Source organism: Amblyomma maculatum, chromosome 4 (assembly GCF_055883805.1).
Source record: "Amblyomma maculatum isolate TAMU_Amacu chromosome 4, ASM5588380v1, whole genome shotgun sequence".
NCBI lineage: Eukaryota > Metazoa > Arthropoda > Arachnida > Ixodida > Ixodidae > Amblyomma > Amblyomma maculatum.
The window spans coordinates 190,576,797-190,591,017 of NC_139347.1; positions in this window are offsets into that span (position 1 = coordinate 190,576,797).

Below are 14,221 nucleotides of genomic sequence, written 5' to 3' on the forward strand. Positions count from 1 at the left end.
CGGCAAAAATTCATGGCGCGGCTCAGAATCATTGTAAGGAACAAAATTTACGCATATGTTTAAAATTGCAGTTATTTAGTGGTGTGCGCTGTTCTAGCTGCGTTAAAAAAAATCAGTCGGTTGAAAGACAGAATATGTATATATAGTCCCGGACGCACGTACGTGTATAGCAGACGTAGTCGGTTTAATACACAGATAAACAACTTTTAATCAAGCAAATGGGCATGAACAGTTATGCCTAATTGAAAAGAGCGGCAAACAATGAAAAACATTGTCCTTCAAAGTTATGCATTGTACTACATATTCATCAATTCATCTAAACGTGACCTGCAGCTAGAAAATTCAGTCTCAATCTTCCTGGCCGGTTTGTTCATATAGGGAGCTGGTCTGTAATTGCTGTCTGTCACTTTCTTGACATAATTGACAAGAAGGATTCTGATAAATTTTTCAGATATCAAAGAAGCGGACCTTATAGGCTGTTGTTAATTCCTTCAGGGAACTCAGCAATGGCGATTGCTCAATAGAGCTGAATCAGGATTTGAAGTACTTCAAGAGCATTTGTGTGAGGTAGAGGCAAAAATAGTTTTTTTTTTTTTTTTTAAGGTAACATTGTTCAATAGGGCAATAAACTCTGGTTTCGGATAATGCAGTCCCCTAGAATTGTCCGCGTAGAAGAGTGTACATGGGGCTGCTTCTTTCGCTAGTTTCAATAAAGATAGCGCAGCGTCACACCCGAGGTCACTGATTAACTTATCAATGTATCCATCGACGTAAGGTAAACCGGAATATGTGACAGTAATGGGATGACAGAAGATACCACCACAATTCCTTCATTTCCTCGGTTACTGATTGTGGCCGACCAGAAATGATTTCTTCGGCATCGACGTAAACTGCCTTGATTTTGCTCCAAGATGAAACGTCCGTCTTGACAATGTGGTCAAGTGCCGCTGTTACGGCCCTCGCATCTAGCATGTCGTTCTCTCGGCACAGTAGCCTTACTTCCCCTAAGGGAGCCTCAATGGGGCCACTATTGAGTTTCCTGGTGAGGACGGAGCCGACACCTTTCTCCAGGAGGTATTCTACCACTTGTACAGTAGACTCGTGATGAACAGCATTTCTTGAAATGTTGCTTCAGTGAAAGTTTCCTTCTTTAGCGCTATACAAGTTTCTTGGATGCTTTCGATATAGCAAGTGAACTCGTTTGTCAGCCACTGCAATCGAGTATCACCAGCTGAATCATTTATTAGCTTCTGTTTACTGCTTCCAGCACAAGTGGCCGGTGTCATGAATATTAAACCATTTGTTTATTGTTTTCATAATAAGAATAATATCATGTAAAATTTCATTAAAACAGCATTTATTTGCAAAATAAAATAATGTTTACATACAACACATTTGCTAATATATAAATGATAATAACAATGAAAACTCAACCTTACATTACTTTGACTGTTCTAGTCAGATTCAAGACGACTGGAAATTAAGCAAGGTTACACCAGTCTTCAAAGCTGGAGATCGCTCCGACCCCTCAAATTATCGACCAATTTCACAAACATGTATCTCTTGTAAACTTTTCGAACATATAATATACTCGCATATCGCATCTCACCTTGACTACAATTGTTTTTTCTTTCCCAATCAGCATGGTTTCAGGACAGGTTTTTCTTGCTAAACTCGACTATTCGAACTTACAACTGATCTTCACTTAAATCTAGACGCTTCTTTCCAAACCGATATCATTTACTTAGACTTCGCCAATGCATTCGATCGCGTTCCTCACCAGCGTCTCTTTTCCAAAATCTCAGGTCTGTCACTTGACCCTCTTGTCTTATCCTGGATCCACTGTTTCTTAACCAACCGTTTGCAATTCACCGTCATCGCCAATCACGCATCCGAAACTACTAGAGTAATCTCCGGGGTCCCTCAAGGATCGGTTCTTGCTCCGTTACTCTTCCTAATTTTCATTAACGATTTGCCATCAAGTATTTTATCATCTGTCCTTCTCTTTGCGGACGACTGCGTCATTTGTCGCCGCATCATCAATACCAGAGATCAGTAAATATTGCAGGATGACCTAACCCGAATTCAGAAGTGGTGTTCCGACTGGCTAATGCAGCTAAATGTCTCGAAATGTAAATTCATGCACAATTCACGTAAACGTTCCATTCTTCATTTCTCGTACTCCCTGAGCTCCATAGCGCTCTCTCAAATAAATTCATACAGGTACCTCGGCATCGAAATAACAACCAACCTAACTTGGGCTAACCAGATCACCAAACTATGTGCTAGTGCTTCCAAATCACTCGGATTCATCAGGAGATCACTTTCCATGTCCACCGCAGCCACCAGACAACTAGCATATGAAACGTACATTCGGACTAAACTAGAATACGCCTCAACAATATGGAATCCTCACCAGACCTACTTGATAGATTCACTCGAAGCCATTCAGAATCGGGCAGCACGCTTCATCACCTCACAGTACAAATCGCAGTTCAGCATCACAGTCTTGAAATCATCTCTCGGTCTCAAATCATTAGCTTTCCGCAGGAAAATTTCTATTCTTTGTCTTTTTCACAAACTGTACTTTAACTTTCCAGCACTTCGAGAAAACCTTCTACGAGCTCCGGTACGATCATCTCGCTGTTTATTTAACTCTTTAAGCAAACAGCGTTTGCACGGCTCCACCAATTCCTTCAATAAATCTTTCCTTCCCAGTGCGATAGAAAGCTGGAATAACCTCCCCGAATACATTGTCATTGAGGCTAATCCTTCTAGATTCAAACAGCTCCTAATCGACTATCTCAATGAAAAATAATCTTCTTGTACCTTATGTCAGCCACCAAGCCCTGCAAACTGACCAGCCGGTTTTACTTCCATAGCTGTTATTTGAATTTGTTTTATAGTTTTGCCACTCTTCCATGACTTATCTGAATTTGTTACTCGTCTTTTTTCACCTTGTTTTACCTGCTGTTTCTATTTGGTGTTTTTATCTCTTCTTGTTATTTTCTATACTTCTATAGTACTTTTATATTTATGATCATGTATGACTGCTGAACAACCCTGTGCCTCCCCCCCCCCCCTTATGTAATGTCCTGAACGGGACCTTTAAAGGGGTAATAAATGATGATACTAATACCCTATATCATGCAAGCATTATGCAACCTACATTACATTTTTTATGAAATTATTTTCATATTCGGTGCTATATATGGATGGTTTCGAATCTGACGCTGAAAGACGGTTTTGCTGTTGCAGACGAGTTGCTGTAATGTTAGCCTTGAAGAAGCTTCGATGTGATCCCTGCTCATTGTTCTTTTTTTTTTTCTTTTTGCTATTCTTGTGCAGGCTTGAGGAAATTTCGGATTAAAATGGACAACAATAGCTGCCATGCCGCAATGAATGTAATATGCTTGTCGAACGCTTGCTGAGCAACAGTGTTTCTTATATACTCGGTTCACGTGTGTAGTACGCTGACGACATGCCGCTGCAGTATCTACCTGCTGAGCTCTTTCATTTCGGGGCTGCACTTACTACGAAACAAACGAGCGACAGCGCGAAACCATGCAAAAGCCACCCGCCGCCACAGAAGCAGATGTGGAGCGAACAGTGAGCAGGTCGCGCCCCTCGCGGCGGCGGAAAGCGTGACTCGAGGAGAAAAGTTCCCATTGTTCCCGCGGCGATTGAGAAGGCCGTAAGAAAGAGCGCGCGCTCTCCCTCGAGACCGGCCGTGGCTCGTGTTGCCGTTAATCTACGTATGTAATATTGTTTGTAGTTGTTTGTTAGTTGTGTATATCACTTTTTTTCTCATTTTTTCTTGTTAACATGTGATGACACTATGTAACGTTTTAACAATGTTTTTTATGACTTCTCCCTCCCTATGTAAGGCCCACTTGGGCCTTTAGGGTAATAAAATGAAATGAAAATGAAAAATTGTAGCTTAAAGTTCAATTCTTAATCACAGTTAACTTATTAATGGTTATTAACTAAAACCGCTAAGTAGAGCATAGCAGTCGTACGCGGTATAAGCCATCCAATTATGTGCGACTTTATATTATAACATGAAGCTCAGTTTTCAATCGCAGTTAATTCATTAACGACCATTAATTAAGGTCTGCAAGCAATCAAGTGCAATCATACCTGACGTAAACTGTTCGACGATATATGACGACGTTTTGTCATAAAGTTTAATTCTTAATCACAGTAAACTAATTAACTTTCGAGTGGTTAGCTGCTGCAATGCTTTTAGTGCAATTATGCTTGGCATAAGCTTTCCATTGATATAACAATGCTGGCGCTGTACTCGCAGAATAAAAGGTAGCTTCACAGCTACAGCGTACGCGTCCTGTACATTCTGTGCACGGCGCTCATCACCCAAGTAATGCTACACATTAACTGTGACCACTCTCCCCCCCCCCCCTTCCGAAATGAAAGACACGTAACGCACCTAATCGGGTAATACGGCCAAATTCTCATTTTGCTACACCCGGGTTTTAGATACAGTTAAAACTCGATTAACGAAGTTGAGGGGAGCCGCGAAATATTTCGTTAAATCGGGAACTTCGTTAAATCGCGGAAGGCTTTTCTCAGTCATTTTATCCGATAAAGTTGATTATTATATGGTGACGCGGGATCGGGAAGTACCGCGACATCATAATTATAAAGCGTAAATGCGCTGAAAATGAAATCGTGTTTTCAAAGGACGTAACAGCCAACATAAACCAAGGACCATGGGAAGCTGTACTGTTACGTCATCTTTCAATGCAATACCAACTTGTTCACTATGCTTTGTTGCTACAATGAAATCGCGGTCCGCACAACCACCGACACCGATAGCGCTTATTAAAAGAAGCAACGAAAAGTTTACCTCGGCAAGAGGGGTCCCAGGGGACTAAATTTCTTGCGCAGCAAAGACGTCGGTGATCTTTGCTTGCTTGCGGTTTGTAAACAACATCTGCAGAGATTTTTTGTGTGTTTTTTCTCATGTGTTTCGTGAAACCGTCTGAGCAGATTAACGGCTACTATAATTTGTCTCGGTGTTGGCATGCGGTACTGCTGCCGACACCGGGTCGACGGAGTGGCTTTCTACCGCTGGTGAAATCTCGCCAATTAACATCAATATAACTCGCGTTTCGTACCGCGCAGCTCAAAAGCGGGCCGTAGTTGGTGCACGATGTTACTGTTGGCTCGCAGTCAATACATCCTTGAGTGTTTTGTACAAAATAGACCAAAAACGGGCTTTTTCGCCTACATTTCTCAGCAAAAGGATCGTTAAATCGGGACGGATAACGAAATTATTTTCGTTATTTCAAGTTACTCAAAGCATGTTCCTAACTTCTGCATCCAAGGCTGCGGCTAAAAGGCAGCACTGCAGCGGAGGCTCAAAAAGAGTACCTTTGCAAGACGAACATAAACCACCTTTACAGGCTGCGAGGTTCGAAACTGGGCTTGGGCTCACCGGGAAGGAGGACGCAGAGGGGTTTACGGAGCTTCTCCAAAACGCACACCCTAAGAAAAGCCGAGCGCCAGGCCGGGGGACGCTTGTATCGATTTTTACCGGTGGGTGCCCGGAGGTAGGTTTCGAGCGTATGAGGGGAATCGGGATATCTTTGTTAAATCGGGATTTTCGTTAAATCAGGTTTTGACTGTATACAAAGTGCGCCACACGAAAGCTGGGGACCAAGATAGCGGCCCATAAGTCTGACCGGGCGCCGCGGCGTAACACCTAGGCTCCCTAACCGGGGCCGCCGGGCGAGGCTCCCCGCGTCAGAGAGTGCCTTCAGGGGGCCCTGTGCGCGATAGACGCCCGGTTGCGGGATCTCGGTCTGGCGCTCTGCCCGGGCAAGTCCGCGGCCATGGCCTGCGGCGCTCGCAGGGGCGCCCGCCTTTCACCGCTAACGTTGGCTGGGATGCCGCTGCTGTGGAAAAGCTCCGTGCGGTACCTGGGCCTAGATATCGACCAGCGCCTTTCCTTCCGTCCCGCGGCGACTAGGGCATGCCAGCAGATGAAGAGGACCACCGCTGCCGTGCACAAGCTCACCGCCCGGGGTCAGGGGATTTCCCAGAAGGCTGCGCTGCGCCTCTACAACGCAGCAGCCGTGGGGGCGATTCTCTACGCACTGCCACTCGTGACGGTGCGCAAACCATCATGGAGAGCATTGGAGGTGCAGCATCGCAAAGCGCTGCGAACCTGCCTTGGCCTGCCGAGTAACTCTCAATGCGAAGCGACACTCGCCGAGGCAGGCGCGTGGCCACTGCAGCTACAGGCCACACAGCGAGCGCTGCACCACATAGACCGCCTTCACCGCGCACCAGACGGCGGCGAACTCCTGCAGCGCCTTCGGAATTTCCCACGCTCTAGAATGGGTGCGGCGCTGCAGGAGTATGACCAGCTGACGCGTGCCACGCCCACCTACGGCCTCTGCTCCCCCTGGCCCCTCACGACGAAGGTACAGCGCGAGATCATCGGCATCGCGGGAAAACGCAGCACACCACTCTGTGCGGTGCAACAGCTAGCCAGAGCCGTCATACACGAGCAACTAAGCGACCACCTGCTTGTTTTCACTGACGGCTCCTTGGCGAGAGAAAGCTGCTCGCTCGCCGCAGCGGCCACCATCCCTGTCCTGCAGTTGCACCGCCAGCAAAGAGTGACACACCTGGGCTCTTCGACCACGGCGGAACTACTGGGCCTTCGCCTGGGCCTTGACCTATTGCTCACCATGGCTCCGCCACCTCCCAGGTGTGCACTGCTGTGTGACTCCCGCGCCGCCCTCAGCCGCCTGCAGACTCCCGGCCGTGGCACACCGCTGCTGTGCGCGATACGCGAGCGCCTCGAACACCTCGCAGAACGAAAGTGCAGCATTCGCGCGCAGTGGGTGCCCGGCCACTGCGGCATACACGGCAACGAGCAAGCCGATGAACTCGCCACCGCCGCACATCAACTCCCTCCCAGCGACGAACTTCTCGCTTTGGAGGACGTGCGCGCGGTAATCTATGACCACCTCCGTCAGCAACACCCGGACCCACGCATCGCGCGAGGAGAGCGCATCCCTGCTGTCGGCGCGCGCTCATTGTCACGCCTACAGCGTGCAATGCTCATCCGAGTGCGCGTCGGCTGCGTGTGGCCCGGGGTAAGACGGGTGCGCCACGGACTATCGTCGAGCGACGTGTGTGGTGATTGCGGTGCAGTGGAGACATTAGAGCACATGCTGCTTCGCTGTACCGCATCCGCAGAGCCACGTCGCGAGATGCTCGCGGCTTATGGGCCTGGTGCGCTGCAGCTTTGGCCGAACATGTGGCGCCGTCTGGGAGGCGCCGCTGTAAAACGCGGCTGTCTGGATCCGCAACCGTGGGTAGCACCGACGCTGTGTTCCGATTTCTTTTTGGGTCCCCGTAAGAATAAAAAAATAAACACCGACTGAAACAAGGGCCTGTACTTACTTAGTCATTTCGAATCTCATATCGCACCCATTGCTTTTCGTTAAGGCTGCGCATTTCCCACGTTTGTTTTTTTGTACAGTACTTCACGCTAGGTTTTTCAAGCATGCACGAGCGATCGCTAGCACGCGAAAATCACAAAATAAACGGGTCTTTTTTTTTCTTTTTTTTTTTACTTCTGGACCCAACTTGAGCTTTAAAAGTTGTGACAACTACTAAAAGTTGTTGTAACCAGAGCTGGCAGGCCTTCGGACACGGCCTGTGTTGTAGAGAGCGCGGAGCCTTCCTGCCCAACGGGAACTTTTTTTTTTTTAACGACTTCCTAATGATAGTTTCCAGCTGTTCTCGGCGCTCGCTTTTGGGAAGCCTAGCCTGACGTAGAAGACGTAGAAGCACGACATGGAGATCGAAGCACATTGCAGGAGTGCGCGCTTTCTGACTTGCCACACGTTCATGGTTCCCCGCAAAGAGAAAACGTCCTTTTAAACTAACAGCTCGATCTGCTCTTGTGTTTATGGGTGTCATAATAGTTATATAAAAAAAACTTTCGGGAAGCAATCGAAAATCAAGTTCTTTTTGCGATTTCCTTGGAAATCATACGAGAGCAATGTGTCGCATCGTTAACAGTGGCCCCCGGCCTTGCAGACGCAACTGGCATCCGTGATATTGCGTGGGTTCGCCAACAACTACATACAAAAAAAAAATGAATTACACATGTGGTGAAGAGATGCCGAAAGGGCCGAATAAAACTTACCTCCAAGCTGACGTCGTAGAAGGTGGTTTTCATTTCGGCAGTGCATTTTCTGAAGATATCCGAGGGCCCTGCACTGTGAAGTTCCCCGCGCACTCCATGCACGTGCTGGCTTCGTACAGTTTCTTACCGCGCACCAAGCAGTTATTCTTAAATTAAGTCTCAACATTCCCGATCGCCCGAAATCCCCCGAACAGCACGCGCTGTGGAGCTTGCTCAGCCATGGCTGCTTTTCCGCGCACTGAACCGTCACCACTCGTTTCGACGCATCGAGTAGAAAATAAAAAATACGGTAGAAATGCCGAGCGCCGAAAAAGCACGTGCACGCAAGGCCCGACGCCTTAGGCTACATCTCCATATACAGCCTGCTCGTCCTGTCTTGAGGAAGACTTGTGTTTTTTTTTTTTAGAAGCCTTTCTATTGACCAACGGAGCCCAGCTGTCGGCTGTCGCTTCTGGGGGGTCTAGCATGCCGTTTCCACATACACTGCCACTGAAGCGAAAAGCCAGTGGTGCGCATTGCACACTGGCTTAGTTTTTGTTTTATTTATGTCTTTACTTTCAAAGTGCCATATTGTTCAGGGTCCGAATTCCTACTTCAAAGCAGAAAAAAACCCGTAGAGCCGCCAGCAGAAGCGCTCGCGCGCCGACGATGCGCTGCGCCCCAAGCGCCGGCGGCCTTCTACCAGACGGCATGAACCGGTATCGGCTTTCTTCGCTTTGTTTTTGGTTTATTTTTCAACACGCACACATGGTACATGTGTCTGTTATGTACGCGTGTGACACGAGGCAGGAAATGACCGACAAAAGTTTTCTTCTCACAAGGTTTCTGCCGAGAAGAGTACACTTCGCGTTCACTCTGCCGCCTCTTCGACCAGCAGACATACCACATATGGGTGCGCCGGCGGGAGGTGGCGCTACTTGTTCCGGAGCAGTGGCGCCTCCATACCAGCGCACTAGGCCCATAGGGCGCTCGGAATCATCCCGGACAGCATCGAGACGCTCCTGTGGCCGCGAGGCAGTGCGCGCACCCGTGACAGGGCAATGGTGAGCCTCTGTGCGTTCATCGAGCGGGCGGGCTTGAAGCCTCGCTTGCTCTTCGCCAGGTAGTGCGTGCGTGACCTGAACGCTCCGTGTGTGCTACCTTGGACGTATGCTGCCAGGGCGCCCCACCCCGGCAGCTGGTGCATTGTGTCGCGCGCGCGATCTGTCTGCGACAGGACGCTACGTGCGCACGACTATGTATATACATCAATGATATTACATATATATGTGTATATATTTTATAAACAATTGCAGAGGCCGCTTGCGCGCAGACATTTGTGGACAGTGCTCGGACACTTGCGCGCGAGCGATGCGAACTCGTTGAGCGTCTTTACTTTGTAAATAATGTAAAAAGCTCCCCTGTCCTTTCTTCCTATCGCTCCCTTCTCTACTTCCCCTTGCTATCCTCTCCCTATCCCCTTTTCCTTCCCGCCGGCCGCAGCTCAAGTGCTTCAGTTTGTTAGATAGCAGTTGCCGCGGCCGGCAATACTCTTTTCCTTCTTTTTGATTATTTTAAAAAATAATAAATCAACCACTACCACCACCACCACCACCAGGCTCCCTAACCGCGGGTGCATGCCTCCTGCGTTCCTGCACGGTGTCCATATTTATTGCTGGCCGCAAATTCCAAGCGTACTGAAACTATCAGCCTCGCTAAAAAAGGTATTTTAAATAACCAGTCAGCACTTTTCAAGCGTCTTACTTTATTGCTAAAAACTACCTGCATGCCATTCTTGACCAATCAAGCCTACACAAAATGGCACATAGCATGGGCGTACAAGCTGCAAACACTGATCAGTGCGATTTCCCTGTAAGGTGGCCACCTCTGTTTTAGAGACGCTTGCCAGTGATGCTATTGAGGAGCACCGCCACAGTGAAGAGGAGCAAGGTACAAGACCCGTTGCAATTCCATATTACCATCAAATTTACACGGTATAAAAAGGTATGCGAAGCATACCGCCTTAAGATGGAATTCGCCTCTTGCGTTAGCAATTGAAACCTCGGTCGCCTTATCTGATAACCTAATGAGTTGAACTATCTTGATAGAAAGTCTTCTCACACACGCCGGTGTGCCAGTGTTCTTACACTTCCATTACTTTGCGAATAGCAGCTTCACTGTAGAGGTGGACCCCATTTATGTCGGCTTTCAAGGTCTCCCTATCGAAAGCAAGTAAAAAGAAAATGTGATGCTGGTTCAATTCTGCAGAAATAGCGGAGCTGTTGAACTGGAATTTTTTAACTATGACAAAGCAGTGTTTAGATTCGTGGAAAGGTAGGAAACATCACTTCACACTCGGTGATAGAGGTCTGCACGGCCCGGGCCTGACCCGCTGTGGAATGGCTTTTTTTTTTGTTACCGATTGAGATGGGAGGGTGACATCGAAGTTTAGCCCTCCAGGAGTCCAGGTCGCTTGGACTCATTCGGTTGGTTTAGTTAAAATGGGCTGCTATATGATAGCTTCCGACTTTATGAGAATTTTTGAAGTTTCATTGAACTTTGTTAAGGTCAAGATGACCAGCTGAGATTAAGTACTTTTGTGCATGCCGCCAAGGCGAGAGTCGCACCAGAAATCACGTGTCTCGCATACTGTTAAAATGTCGGCTAGGTCCCATCAAGAAGATGATTTCGGGGAACAAAACTACGAGGGTTTGCGTGATACGTACTTTCGAATGCGCAGCACAACCCAATCCCGCGCATAGTCATGGCGTGTGTCCTCTTGAATCTGTATGTCAGATTAAAATTGACATCACTGCTTTTAGATTGTGCTTAGTCATTTCTGCGGAAGAAAAGAGGCCTCCTCTCTTTTACAGATTCCCCGTGTCGCTTCTCGTGTGAGCGAGGTGCGTGCTTTCAGATAGCGTCCTGTCCCTTTTTCTGCCTTGTGCCAAACACACACGCATACACAATGTGTGTGTTGCTAACACACTAAAAACGAAGCAACGAAAGCCACTACTCGTACTAGGCCGGTAAGATGTTCCATCGAGCGGGGTACAAAGATCCAGAAAGTTGTAGCCTGAACGTTGGTAGCCGAGGCGCGCCTCAACCGCACGCCTGAGAGCTTTGGCTGGCGGCGCTTCGTTTGAAGACCAACTCTGTACTAGGACAGAGCCACACCACATGGGAGGCGACAGATAAAGCACTAAGCAAGCAATTGTGCGCTGAGCTGTGCTCCCTGTTGCAATGCGCAGACGACAGGCTAGACTCCCCCCACAGCGACGGCAGCGGTCATTAGAAAAGCCGTTTAAAAAAAAAAAATCTTCCGCGCGGCGGGCAGACCACACGCGCTTAGTAACGCCGGTCCACGGCCGGACTCAAGTGACAGCTGTGGCTGTCTTATCAGATCTCCGTGAGGCACCGGGTGGAGACAAGCATGCGCATGACAGCATTGCTCTCAGTCCACCGCCATTCGTTCATTTCCTGCGCTCTCTGTCTAAACGAGGGGTATTCCTTTAACTTACACTCCCCCCCCCCCTCCCATCCCCGTCAAAAAAAAAGAAAACAAGAACAGCGATCTGCAGGAACGGGTGAACAAGCTATTCAGTTCGTGCTTCGTGCTGCTGTGTAGCTTTCGGTCGGACAACTAAAATTGTTGACGTTTATGTTCAAATCAACACTTTGGTAGGCTGTTGCAAATTTGATATGCTCAAGAATGTCCGTGCACAATGTGCGCGAATACGTTTCTATTGTGGCTGTGTGTGTGCCCAGGATATGTGCACGACGTCATGCAGGTTCGAGGTGAGTTTCATTTTTCTACGGCCTTGACAGCGCAGGCAATCCGCTTTTTGAATATGCGGATATACTGCCCTGAATGGGACAGGTCAGGAGATGCGAACATAGGTGAACTGATGCAGAGTGTGGATTCGGGCTAGTTGGCGCATGTGTGTTGCTTTTCTGGTCCCGTACAAAACGCAGCTTTTTTTTTTTTTCATAACTGTACCTAGATTAGGCACGCTCTTTAGGAAGCATAACGAAGCCTTATGCACGGAACGCTGGCCTGTTCACCTTTCCCGCCGTAATGCTCTAGTTAGACGCTGTCCCGTTCTGTTGTCGTGTAACTTCAACAGTAATTGAACATAAACAAAAAACGGTCTTAGGTGCGGTGGCGTCTGTGGTAATCAGAAGCGCAACAGAATTACGTGTTTGACTTTGTGTGTTCTGTTTGTTCCTGGAGGGACGCGACCGGAGCACATCGTTGGTGGCACTTGCGGCGCCATGCCCAAAGAACCGCTTTTTTACGCGGCGTCTGCCAAATTGCCGTGGACAAAAGTGGTATAATCCACGCGAACCGAAACGATTGCATTTTTTCAGTAGAAAAATATGTGCCATACAAAATTGCTTGGATAAGATGGAAAGTATATCAAAGAGGGCTCGTATATCTCAGAAATAACTGCTTCTCTGTCAGAAAAATTTGCCGGGCAGATATCTCGGAAGGCGTGGAGTATACCACTTTTATGCACGGGGGTACATATCTGAAACTGTAGCCCACGGCCCCAGGCTTGCATGCTGTGTCCCCTTTCCCTAAAATCGAAGGGAGCGAGAGATTAGGCTTCTGCTGAATAGCGTTTCTCTGTTCCTTAAATTATATTGCATCGTTCTGTTTTTTAGTATGCCGTATAAGCCTCATGCCTTCCGTAAGAGGCTGGATAGAAGTTGTTCGTATCATTTCCTTCTTCACGCGGTGTGGACTGTGGAATATTTCGTCGCTCTATCTCCTTCAAACATACGGAGAGTGAATCGGTGGGCAGGTTTGCCCTGTGAACTACGGCAGTAGCTATTTTCCTTCCTTCTCACAATTTCGCCTTTTATTGGTGGCTTAGGGCACTGTCACAATTTTGCTTTGCACTTTTCACAGCCCCTGGTTTCCCGGCGCAGTGCATATCTCATTGTCAGCAGCTGTCGGAACATGTACCAGATGGCTCTTGCCAGTGATTCGCCACAGCATGAACGCAGCCCGCGTCTTAAAGTCCAGTATTATTCTCTCGAAATTCTGATTGTTAAGCATAAATTATCCACGCGGCTTGACACCGCCGACAGCGGATGCAGAGGAGAATTGTTTGCGTCTACTTCGACTCAAGAACATTGTCATAGGTCGAAAGTAATGAAAAATAACTACAAGATTAAAGCTGCTGAACATGAGGTTGAGGGTGAGGGGGGAAAGATAAGAATTGAGGATGAGGGTGTGTGAGGAACTGCAGTTTAAGTTGGGATGAGGGCGAGGGCGAGGGAGCGCCAGGAAATGAGTTTTTTTTTTTTGTTAAATTGAGGGTGACGGTGAGAGAGGCTCGCCGATTGGAAGGTGAGGGCGAGGAGAGCGCCAACAGCCTGGCCACGATGGTATAAAATGCCTGGCCTTCTTTCAGTCGTTCTCTTGCATCTCTCTGGATTTGTTGCGACTGCTCGATATTCATGATGGCTGCCCCCCGTAAGGACCCCAAGTTCTGTGAAATGGGCCGAATCATGGATGACGCAAGGGTCCAGGAAGACTTCGTGAGAGGTTTGCGACTGGCACCCCAGTCGTCTGCGGTGCGACCACAAGCTTCGACGGCCCCTGTCGGTCGTCCGGCGACGGCGGAGTTTTGGGGAGTGTGTGGCCAGCTGGGGTTCAACAGCGCTCGCCCGACCTGCGACGGACAAGTAGTCACCTTCTATCGGAAGTCGACGAACGGACGACGGGCCCAATTTCGGTGCAATAGATGCCGGAAGCAGCTTTTGCAGCTGCACGGCACCGCTGCACTGCACGGGCCCGCAGCTCTTCAGGCGACCGCTGGCACCTCAGCAAGTTTTTTCGCCAGAAAGGACAGCCTCGGCCACCCAAATGTCAAGTTGTCGCGATCTTATGCCCTTTATATCACCTACTGCATGGCAAAGGACGTTTCAATCACCAGCACCAGGGCTATGGAAGGCAACGACATTTCCAAGCAAACGTGCACCGACTGGTGCAATTACGTTCGCAAAGTCTGCTGCGCCGAGCTCCAGCTGCAGCCGCCG